We start from the raw sequence: 12,427 nt of genomic DNA on the forward strand, positions 1-12,427 counted from the left end.
TCACACCCTCCAACTCTGAACTAAACCAGGTGATTACTAAATGTAGACTTACCAGTGGGTACTTCCTATATGGAGTTGCATTCCTCCTCTTTTTGCGGCAGCTAACAACACCATGCTAGCAGATACCAGACCAGTCTGTCCACTGAACGCACAAAGACTGAAGTGATATCAGCCCTCCATCAACCTACCTGTAAGATGGCAAACAAGTTGACCCCTAAACTGTCAAAGTAACAGAATGTTTCTGGGAATTTTAACTGCAATATAATTACTGAATTTAAAACTGCAATCCCTTACACTACCGAAAAAAAATTAAGGACATTACCACAAAGTCATGCTTTACTGACCAACGATGAGCAAACCATAAAAAGCCTTTGGGCCAATATTACACGATGAAAGCTATGATTTGCCCACAGTGATTTTTCTCCATCATCTCTTTTTGTCCATGCTGTAGCTTTGAAACATTCATTGGTAAAGTCAAAACAGCGTGTCACCCGAGCTTCCGGTCCAACTTGTCCCCAACAAAACAGCCATTTTAAAAACCACTTAAAAGCACTGTGAAATATTTGAGATCAGCTTCAATGGATAACATTACTTGAATGTAGCAACATCAACTGCCCATGACAGCCAGTTTTGATCTCAGAATTTCCTTCAAAATCTAAGTGTGTGGCAAAGTTTACCACTGAATCATTGAAATGTTGAGACACAAATTTTATTCATACGATTCCAATTTTAAAGCTATTGTGTTTAGAAGAAGGATGAAACATGGCACAACCCTTTGAAGAGCAGAGGAAGCGTGTACCATTTAGCATTTTACAGCAAGGCCAGTGTCCAGTATTATCTGGTAACTTGCTGAACACCCACACAAAATGTGCAGTAAGGAGTTTTTCCCTTCAAGGAGGATGTAAATGGATGGGGTGCTCTGCTAGAGTGGATTTGGGGGAGCCAGCCGAGGCTGACTAATCAGAGGGTGCTTCGGAGAGCATTAAGACAGACGTGTGGAGGGGAAATGTGACACCTGGAAATTACACAATGTAATGGAATCAGCCAAGTGGTAAATGTAGCTTTTAAATAGGTTTTGTGTTCTCCATTAACTTGCCAGACACTGATTGGTCCTGACAGCAAGGGAAAGTGACGGTCAGCATGTTGCCCCCTCCCTCCAGTACAGCCTCTACTCACACACACCAATATACCAGCACACACACACACGCACGCACATACACACACACACACACACAATCCACACTGTGAGACACAAAGTTCTTTGTAGTTAGTAGGGTTTCTAGAGCCAAATGAAAGTCTGGCTGGAGCTGGGTACAGGTGATGACAGCACAGTGGCTGCAGTTATGCTCAATTGCATCCTTGTGTAGTTATAGCTGTACATGCAGGGTTATGGCCGAATCACTTCCATGTCTTCTTTTTCCAATGCTATTTGAATTTGTCTGTTTGCATTAAATAATGTCAGTTTGAACTGGTTTTGTGTGTAAAGCAGCACTGATTTGAAAAATCAGTCTACTGTAATACTACTGTAAAATATAATTATTCATTTTTGGGGGTTTTGGGGGTGTTTTGGAGTTTGTACATGTTTTGTTACCATTCTGCTCACATATTACATTCCTCAGGCAAACGAATAATGCTTTTGTGAGAGCAGTTATCTATCAGTTGCAGAGCTCTAATTTGCTACTGAGTATTCTGTTTAATTTCCTGCTGAGAGTGGATTGGATTTTTACTGTATTAGTGAGACTAATCATATTTCAAAGTTAGAACATAGAGAAATGATGACCAACATTCTGGTGTGAGGTATCAGAAGAATTACAATCTTTTTATTGACTTACTATTGTAGTAATATTTCACAGTTTGTAAAGTATTTTTGATTTCATCTAATAAGACATACTAGTTAATGGGTTTGGCAAACAATTTTTAAAAGGCAATTCTTGGGTCAGCACTTACCTTAACATTTAAAGTTAAACTTAAATTAGAAAAAACATTTTTTTGACATATTTATTTATTTTAATCTAAACTTTAAGAGTCTGGGTAGGACCTATGGCAGCAGTTGACTGATTGAGTTGCTGAGAGGCACGCTGTCAACTTCTGTGGTGGGCCACTGACTGGATCATGTCATAACCCAGTGTAGCCTACAAAAGTTGATACAAGAAGTTTTATTTCCCATAAGCCCACATAGTATTGGTTATGTACAATTAGTGATTTAAGACGTGTGTCCCTTTACACCATTCAACATTTGAGAGGACCCATCATGCAGTTACATTTGTATTCCATACGGAAAGTGACCTTAATAGATGCCGACTTCACTTAGAAATTGAAAATGCTATTTTATTTTGATTCACAGGTATTAAATATTACTATGTTCTAAATAAAACTCAGTTGATCAGTCTACATAGGCAGTAAAACACTTGGCATGTAAAAGACATTGTAACACATAAACACACTCAATACCTGGGCATTTACCCGAGTTTACATGTCCATTTTATGCATACAGTAGCTGTAAAAAAATGTAAGTGGGGGCACTGAGTGCTGTTTGCCTTGCCTTTGCTCAGAGCTCCAACATGTTCACCAACATGTGGGAGTATGAACTGGCTCAAGGGGGCCTCTACAGTGCCATGAAGCTCATGAGCTTCAGCCTTCACACGAACCCTGCAGTCCTTTCAATGCAAATGAGAGAGGAAAAGAGAGGAGGGCTTAGTTGGGTATGTTCAGTATCTGCCTCCCTGCTTTTGCATTTCAAATGAATAAATGATAAAAGCCCACTTTTTAGTCAGTTGGTGACTGTCCTCTCTCACTCTCGCTCCCTTTTCATTTACTGAGCTCCCTCACTCTCCCCACCACTCACCCAATCCTTTCTCTCATTCTCAGTTTACTGTGACTTCCCCTTGACTGCATGGTTATTCTCTGTCTTGTGAATCTGAAGTTGCTTTTGCATAATAAAGCTCATATTAAACGGCTAATTTGACCAATAGTTGGAATCATTATTCTGACAATTAACTGCATTTATTTGAGGGCCCCTGGTGTGTGCAACTAGCCATCAAAGAAAAAAGAAGAAATTTTAAAACATTGAAAGTAGATTCTCACTGAAGCCAACAAGGGGTCTGTTCAGCAGAGCCATTCTTGGAAATTTCGGTTTTTGCTGTGGATCCCAGGCGACAAGCAATAGCCACCCTCTCTACCATAGCCCCGTAATGCTAGAATAGTAGGAGGGTATGATTGAAACCGTGCCCTACCTCATGGGATGTGGGGGTGGAAAAGAGTATGTTGAAGTCAAACACCAATTACTGTAGGCACTGAACTCTGGATAATCCACAGTGAGAGATATATTTTTTAAAAAACAGTAAAAAATTTGTAGCTCCTAATTCATCAGTATTTTATATTAGAATATTTGTAATAGCACATAAACAGATAAACCTCTAGATTAAATGGTTCTGATCTCAGATTTAGATGATTTGTAGATGCAGCTGGAAGTCAACATCCCCACCTTGAATGTTGTGAAGACTAAACAATAAGGAGTCTAAGATATCATCAATTAACTATTTAGCAAATTCAGTTGGACAAGTTTAATTCCAGTACAAAATATGAAATAATGTTCTAGAGCACAAAGCAAATTTTAGACAAGATGTGTTTGCATAAATAATATGTCAATGGAAAGACATTAGATAACGCACTACTTAGTAATGCATTACAGTAATGCGACTCATTTTTCCAGTTAGTAGCATAAGTAGCATAAGGAATTACAATTTGAAATTCAAAAATTACATTACAGTCACTAATCCCATTTATGCCCTGTTACTTTGAAATTTTGAGGGTCACCTTGTTCGCTGTCTTACCAGAAGTTACAGTAGATGCAGGGTTGAAATCAGTTAAGTCTCTAGGGTTCAGCGGAGAGAGTAGTCCAGGTTGTGAAAGCTTGGCGCAGGGACTGGAGGTTTGAGGATGAAGTTAGGCTCTACCAAAAGAGAAGAAATGTGACTCCCAGTTACTCTAAAGTTGTCTTATTGACATTTTGTTTGTTCTTAGCTGGCTTGCAAGTTTAGAGTTGGAGGGTGTGTGAACTGCAGCATCACTGTGAGGAAAGGACTGCTGGAGTGCTGCATGCAGTCACAGAGGCTGATGAAGCTGTTTAGGGTCAGTAAATACCTCCAAGACGGCTACTTGTTAAACCATAATGTCTTTTATTTCAAAATGTGTTCAATACAGAAAATGTCACATGTGGGTGTGGAGGATTTGAGCTGTGCTGAGTAACAAAATGTAACGAGTAATGTAACTAATTACTTTTGCTTTTGAGTAGTAGTAAAGTAATGCAAGTACTTTACCAATGAGTGAAATGTAATTGATTATTTTTTTCAAGTAACATGCCCAACATTGGTGCTGCAAATCTGCCTGTAGCAACATGAACTGAGGCAAAGCATGTTTCAACTTGAGCAAGACATCTGTGCTTATAGCAGTTCTTTAAAGGTATACTATGCAGGATTTGTCAGTTGGTGTTTGTAAACACACAGCATTCAAAGTTGGCCCCTCCTCCCCCGCTAAACAAGTGAGCAGTGAGAGAGAGAGAGAGAGCAGTGGTGATTGAGCAAGAAGGCAAGCGGCACTGGCAAGAATAAAACCGTGACTCAGATAATTAAAATGTTATTTTCTGATTGTTTCACGACGGTTACATTCTAAAGCACAAATAAACACTCCCACACCTCTACGCAACCCTGCGGGAAGGTGCAGCACTGCTGGATTTTGTGTGAATGCAGAGTTTCATTCTGTCCGCTGTACACAGACCTGCAGCTCTTTATACATCCATGAAAGAGAGACAGTGAGCAGAGGAAAAAGATGGAGATAGTAATGTAACCTAGTTGCTACACTACAAGTCCCGACCTCACACCCTACGTGTTATTGGCTGGGGGCTACACACCCACTGCCCAAAGGTTGACACATCCCAAACACAGCAAAATAATAAGAAAATACAGGCAGAGGGTAGAGTCTCAGCTAAATGCAGCTAAATACACCACTACACACATAGTGGGTCATAAGTGATGATTGAGAGGGATTACTTTTGTATGAGTCTATACAGATGAGAAGGAAAAATAGACTGAAAGAACCAGAGTTCCTAGTGACTGCAACCAAAAGGTTGCCATGTATGTTGCTACCTAGCTTACTGCAAACATCTGTACAGTCAGTACATTGGCTGTTAGAGTAAACAGGCAAACAGTCCATTCATCTCAATAATATGAGACAAAAACTCACCTCACGTTCTGTCTGAATACACCTTCGGGGTACTTGTGGGCAGCTTCAATAAGACCTCTGGAGTATTTCAGTGTCAATACTGAATGCAAAAATAGTAGCAGTAAGAGCGACAGGAACATGCACCACAAAATACAAGATTTCATTTGCAGCTGAAAACTTGGGCCTTGGTTTCATAAAGGTGACACTGAAAAGAAGCTGTGTCACTTTGAAGATGATACTTTATTTACAGACTATTCATCCTCAGGGACTCAATGTAGAGTTACAGAATGGTATTCATCTGTGTAAGATTCTCTGTATGCTTAGCCCAAGATGTTGCTCAGTATAAAACATTAACATTTGATGATTTCATACATTTCTAGTGAAATAGAAATGTATGATAGAGTGCAGATATCCCACTGCTGAGCAGACCAGCATCAGTTGAGATAATTTGGGGGGAAAAAAGTACACCTAAAAATAAATAACACACAAAATCTCAGTAATATTTTTGATATTTTTTGTAACAGAGGGCAGACAACTTGTGAACTTGGATATTGCATTTTAAATTGGATCGAATAGAACCTTTTCATTATTGATGTCAACATGAGAAGGAACACAGTAAGAATTCTAAACTACTTGAAACACACATGATGATGAAATTAAAACTTAAATTTTTTCCAACACATGATTTTTAATTTCGGCAGCAGACGGGTTTGCAAGCAGAAAAATCTGGGACAAATTCATTCATTATTAATCCAGCTTTTATTTCCACACTTTCTCATTTGATTATCTGCTTTCTGAAATGGCAGCACTCATTTGCCTTCATATATTAATAATTCAGAATTTATACTGGTGTTCAGACACAGATACTTTCTCACTCGCAGTGTTGTCTAAAAGCAATGTTTTGTTTCCTTGTTGCATTCAGTCATTCCACAAACTTTTTTGCTCTCTGAATCTACGTGTGTTGTCATTAGACAATTTTTGGCAACAACTGATTGCACTAAAATATAGTACATTTTCTCACAGAAATGATGCTGCCTTCATGATTGAAACATATTAAGCCATTATGATCATATATGGAGGGAAAGTGTCTGACTCATTCTGTGTAGAGACTATTCTGAGGAAGAAACACAAACACTGATGCATTTGTCGAAGGTATTTTGCTTTGCAGTAAGTATCTAAAGTTTTTAAGGTCTCAGACAGCAGCAATTTTGTACAAAAACAAAACATTCATAACCCAAACTCACTACAGAGCGCACAGTTTCAATTGCGGCTGCTCATGTTTTCTGCCTTCACAATGCTATGTGAGTAGAAATTCTATTAGGCTTAACATTTACCACATTTAATCTTTAATGAGACTGGTTCTAATTTTATCACATTTCCCTTTTCCAAGCATCAGTCAGAATCGTCCACGCCTTGTGAAAATTCTGAAGCCATGATGCGAGACGAGTCTTATCAGGGAAGACAGATGGGATTGTCGATAGTTGACAGACATGCTGATAACGGATTTTGGTTTTTATCTCCAATCACTTCATAGGGTGGAAAGCCTGACAGCCTGCATCTTCAAAGCGACAAAAGGCCAGAAACACACCGTGCTCTGACAGATGGAGAGGCTGTGTTTTTAATAACCTCAGTGCCACCGTGGCCCAGCGATGATGCCAGACACAAGGGTGCCAGCGAGGGACATCACACTGTTATGCCTTCTTGACTCTCACATCTGTAACGCGGCAAAGGTGATAACATCTTTTCTAGCGTTATGAAAATGGAAATATAGTAGGGGGGCAATTGTGTTTTGGAATTTGCTCTTTGTGTTTGCTTTGAAATGTAAATGTCTCCTTTCCGTGTGGTCAGATTTATTGTAGCTTGATGTTGATGCTTGATGTTTACATTCTTTGAGGTTAATTTGAACACACAATTAAATATATCCTTCCTGAAGGCTATGCGTTGAGGCTCACATGGCAGACTTTTTTGTTTATTATTCAACCATATGCAGCAGCCTTGACGTAAACACAGATGTCAGGTCAAAGCCATTTATCTTAAGTAGTAAAGCTCAAACCATGTGACGTCCCTGCAGCTGGACTGACATCTCACATGCTTCAGCAAAGCTGCTTTAACTGTCTCTGTGACAGTTACAGTAAGAGCCACAACTGACCGCCAAGCGTTAATGTGAACTGATCTTGTCTCTGAATAGTGCACTGAATTCTAATGTCAACAGTCATGCTCGTTTTTCATTAGCATTATGAATCACTGCCTCGGCTCATCATACAGTTGCTCTAATGACTCACTGCTGTGTAGGTTAGCCGTAGCAATACTGATCATTCCCTCAACAACTCCCAGCAGCTTCTGGTGCTGCGATGTACTCCAGCAAAATCATGATTTAAAACCACCAGAGATTATATTTAAAACAATATCTCACACAAACTGAGACACTCATGCTCCATCAAACATCATATTGCAGTTTAAGGAGGGAAATGGAGAGCACTGTAGAGAATAGAACTGACTATCGATTGGCCATTGATAAATAATGGATAACTCTACAGCGCAATTTGGTGTGAATTGCAGAATGGCTGTGCTATGAGGTTCTCAATGTTTAATGGGAACACTGTTAAAAAGTGTTGATTGAGTAGAGCTACACAAATGGTTTGGTAATTATTTTCAGCCATTGGCAGTGCCATTAATTTGAGACACAAACAGAGTGTAAGAGAGATGGTAAAAGCATATAGCTACAGTTTAGTGTTGAATTCAGCTTCAGGCATTTACAACACGTGTAGATCCTCTTTATGTTCTAACATTTTTTGTCATTCAAGAATAAATAAAGCAGCATTTTTACAGTTGTACTTTACTGCTAAATTAGTTTTTTTCACTGATTGATGCATCATAAACATACACTCAGTACATTATGCAACTGCACAAATATTTGTATGTTCGGTAGTAGCTTTTATTATACAAAATATAAAATATACTATACCTGAGTTTTAATCCCATTCTAACATGTTGCCAACTTACAAGTACAGATGAATATATGACAATGTAGGTCTGATATATATATACAATATATCATACAGTATGTTGTATGCTGTATTATACATTAAAGAAATTATATTGCTCTCAAATGGTGTTCAATCAGACTGGTGCAGATAGACAGCCTGACCAGTCATCAGAGTCTTGATAAATGCAGATTGCTGGTGTTACATATATTGTACATGACCCGCATTAGCATCTCTTTCAAATGGCCCATGAGCGAGACTGAAACCCAAACTGTCCTCAAAATGATGAAAAGTGGATGAACCTGCAGTCTGACTTGCTGAAGAAAAATAAGTGTAGAAGTGATTTTCAGAGAAACTCCGAATAAAGTTCTTAATATTTTCTTGATTTTCTAGTAAATCTCTTTTACAGAGTTCTGTGTGCCCACTGCTGTCTGAATCCCCAGCGCAGTGGGGGAAGTGACAGATTTGTTTTGACTGAGTCACCTCTACCTAAAAACACAGTGTACAAATGTAGTACAACCTGCCCCTAAAAATATCAGCAGACTGCTGACGAGTAGCGGGGAACCTCAGGCTCAATCTATGCACATCTGTCAGACAGCTTTGAGCAAAAGCATGCTGCATTATTAATGACGTGCCGCTTAGGGAGAAGCTGGAGGCCAAGCCTAGGGATGACATCTGTCAGAGAGCGGCACATCTCTCTCTAGGCTGGGCTACTTCAGTCCAGACTGGCATGAGGGGTGGAGACGTGTGTGCGCGAGAGTTGACCTTCAATTTCCTTAACCTTCATTCAACACTCATTGTTCCTGCTAGTTTTTTGCATTACTGTCCTTTCTCTCAGTGCAGCTACGTAACTTTGTCAGACAACACACTTGGGGCTATTTTAGAACTCATTAGTTTAATTGGCAATAAACTGCAATTATTTTTACAGCTGGAAACTGCATTTCTTAGCTACTACAAACAGTAGCAAATGAAAAGAATGCCAGCGCCAGCTTCCCTGGATTTCTTCCTCTCCATCCTGCATAGCTGTATGGAGGGATAATAATTACTGCAGAGGGGATAGGCAAGTTCATCTTAAAAGTTCTCCTGCACCAAAGGAGTAAATTTCTTTTCCCCTGCTTTAGTAATAATACATTTGTGGGTTTGTCTGTGGCTTTCCATGACTCAATAAAAAATAGATGAATAAATAATAAGCTCAATTGAAGGTACTTGGTCGACATTCATGCTCTAACTTCTTCTCCCTTACACAGAAACCTTCCTATTCCCTGTTCACATGCATTATTCATACATTTACAGAATGCAAGTGTGTGTGGTTGGAAACCTGACCAATGATGTGTGTGGTGAATTGTACACACAAATAGATTAGGCATACAGAAAACATGCTACTTTATTCCGGTGTTGATTGCCTTAATTTTTATCATGACAACCATCAGGATAAAGTTTTAAATAATGCATGCAGTAAGGTGCATAATAGCATCTGTATTAGTACCTGAACTTACAATATAAATATTCAAATATTTTAAATAACTACACAAAACTGCGACACTCTGCTAGAAAGCCAGAAAATAAAAGAATATTCTCTTAATGAAAAATGAAGGTGGAAAGAGACAACCATGTTATTGAAGAGCGAGGACTAACTAAAAGATCAAAACTCGTTTGAGGCCAGTTAATGACCACCTAATCCAACTGTATAATGTACCACAAAGGGGTACAAAGTCTGGTTCAAGACTGGTGTGTCAGAGGTTGTGCAATTAACCTCGGAAAATGAGTGTTTACTACAGCAGCATGAATATGGTTGAGTGTTTGTGTGTGTGTGTGTATGTGCATTTTTCTGTGAATTTGTTTCTCATACGTGCATGTGTATGTGTATGTGTATGTGTGCCCCCCCCCCCCCCCAATGCATGTGTGAGTATATCTCTCCGGCAATGAGACCTTGGACAGGAGAGTAATTGATTCAGAGAATCTTCAAATCAATTCTTGGACAGCTGGGGCTGAGGAGATTAGAAGTGAAGCACAGGCGGCCGGGAGTGCAGTCAGACAGGCCCCAGAGCAAACAGTAATCTCAGGATTATAGACCTGGGGGAGATGTACCTGTTTTCTCTCATTTCGTTCCCTCTTGCTCTCCCAGCAGTGACAGTCTATCCACCACTAACCACTTTCCCCCCCAAATGCTGCACTCCCTTCTCCCATCTGTAGAGCTTCACAATAAAAAAGGTGACTAAAAGCTCTTGCTGACATCAAGGTAAGATTTCAATGAGAGAGTATGAACGTAAGGCAATTGGGGGACGATGCAGACTGACTGGTTGTCAGATGACTTCTGACCTTTTTATTCCCTGTCTTTTCTTTAAGTAAACCTCCAAGTCAAACGCAAGTGGAGATTATTTGGCTGTGCAGCTCAAAGAAACCACTTAACCTAATGAATTAAATAAGGTAATGTGTTCAAAGGTCATTTGTATAATTGTTTTGGTCGGACTGAGTGCAGACAAATGATGTAGACCTTTGTCCCATAGCTGGAATATATCTCATTGCCCTTTCCAATTGATTGAATTAAATCACAAGAGTAAATCTGTCAGCTTAATGGTGGAAAAATTGGCTTTAGAAGGAGGTAAGGGGGAGTAATTTAAAAAAGAGATTGGGAACAGACAGTACCAGAGGCTATAGTTGACACAAAATAAACCCTTATAACTTGCTCTGTGTGCCATATTTGCAGTTTGACTTCTGACTGCTTTTTAACTCTGCCTCTGAGCACCCATGAAAAATACAGTATATAAACCCCTAATTAACTAAAGCTCACGAGGTCCACTGAATGCATCTTCACAAAATATGTCTTCATATAAGAGAGGGGAAGGAGGTCCAAATCCATTATGCCATCTGCAGTTTTTTCCAAAATTTTAATTGTTTCTCAGGGGATTTTAATGAACAATTCCACAGCTGAACATAGGTTAGTGAGGCATTGCACACTCACCAATCACTCACGCAAGGTACTCTTAAACTGAAATGGAACAGGGATGCTTTTCTTTCATTACCAAGTTTAATATTCAGGGAACCCGCATTGTCTGAATAAAAGTATTTAAAACTTTAGATATTAAAATGTAGCTTCATATCTGCCACAAATTAGGAGTAAATACACCTTGACAATGAGTGCATTTTGCTCATGACCATTTTAATGGGCTGTAGGACGACTGTTTACTTCCGCGACACAGCAGCAGGTCTGCAATAAAGAGATAACATGCTTGCAAAAAATAACAACAGAATGCGCAGCAGTACAATTGCGCTTACACTACCAAATGAGCAGTTACCATATTGTTGTACAGTCTTGTGAGACAAATGAGCCTGAGAGATATCAGTCTGTTCATCAAACTGCCTCATGTTACCCATTTGGCACTGCAACACTGAAAACAGCTCCTATTTTGACTTGTTGACATGAAATCTTTTAAAGGTTTTTGAGAACTCTCCCTAAATTAAAACTGAACAGATGTTGGAGGAATTGTAAGGGCATATACTGTATGTTAGTGCTGAAATGATGAGTTGATCAATCAAACAGTTGATCATCAAAAGTACTCAAGTGTGAGGATTTCCTGTTTTTGTCTGTTTTATAACTATATAATCATCTTCAGGTTTTTTATTGTTGGGAAAAACGAGCAATTTGAAGACGTCACCTTGGGCTCTGGGACAATTAGTTGAAATAATAATCCATCAAATAATCTATAGTGAAAAACAATCATTAGTTGCAGCCCTAATCTACACACACCCGAAACTGCCTTTGAGAAATATGATACGAGACATCAAGGTCCTGTTCTAACTGTTCACAGTGGCTTCTCTGAAAAGCTCAAATTGAGAATGTTCTGTCTGACAAGATTAGAAGAAGTACAATAGCTGGAGGATGGATATCTCAGTCAGCATATTCCTGCAGGAGGGAGTTCAAATGAGGCCCTATAACAGGATGAGACTTCTGTCAGGTGGGTGGTCACATTGATGAGAACGGTGGCTTCTGCAACGGTTTGTCAAAAGCTTGACAGCCTCTTAAGGTGATCACTGGCTGATTAGCATTACAGTAATCGTAAGATGATCCCTAATATGGAAGTGATTGTTGCTCCGCAGTTTGCGACCTCGGCAGAAGCCTCCTTCCCGGTCAGTGAATGAGATGAGGCTGGGCAGATGAGAAAAGACCATGTTCAGAGCATGCAGGAACATGATGAATTCAACTTACATTGAAGCACTGTCAT

This window comes from Thunnus albacares, chromosome 8, assembly GCF_914725855.1.
Source record: "Thunnus albacares chromosome 8, fThuAlb1.1, whole genome shotgun sequence".
Taxonomy (NCBI): Eukaryota; Metazoa; Chordata; class Actinopteri; order Scombriformes; family Scombridae; genus Thunnus; species Thunnus albacares.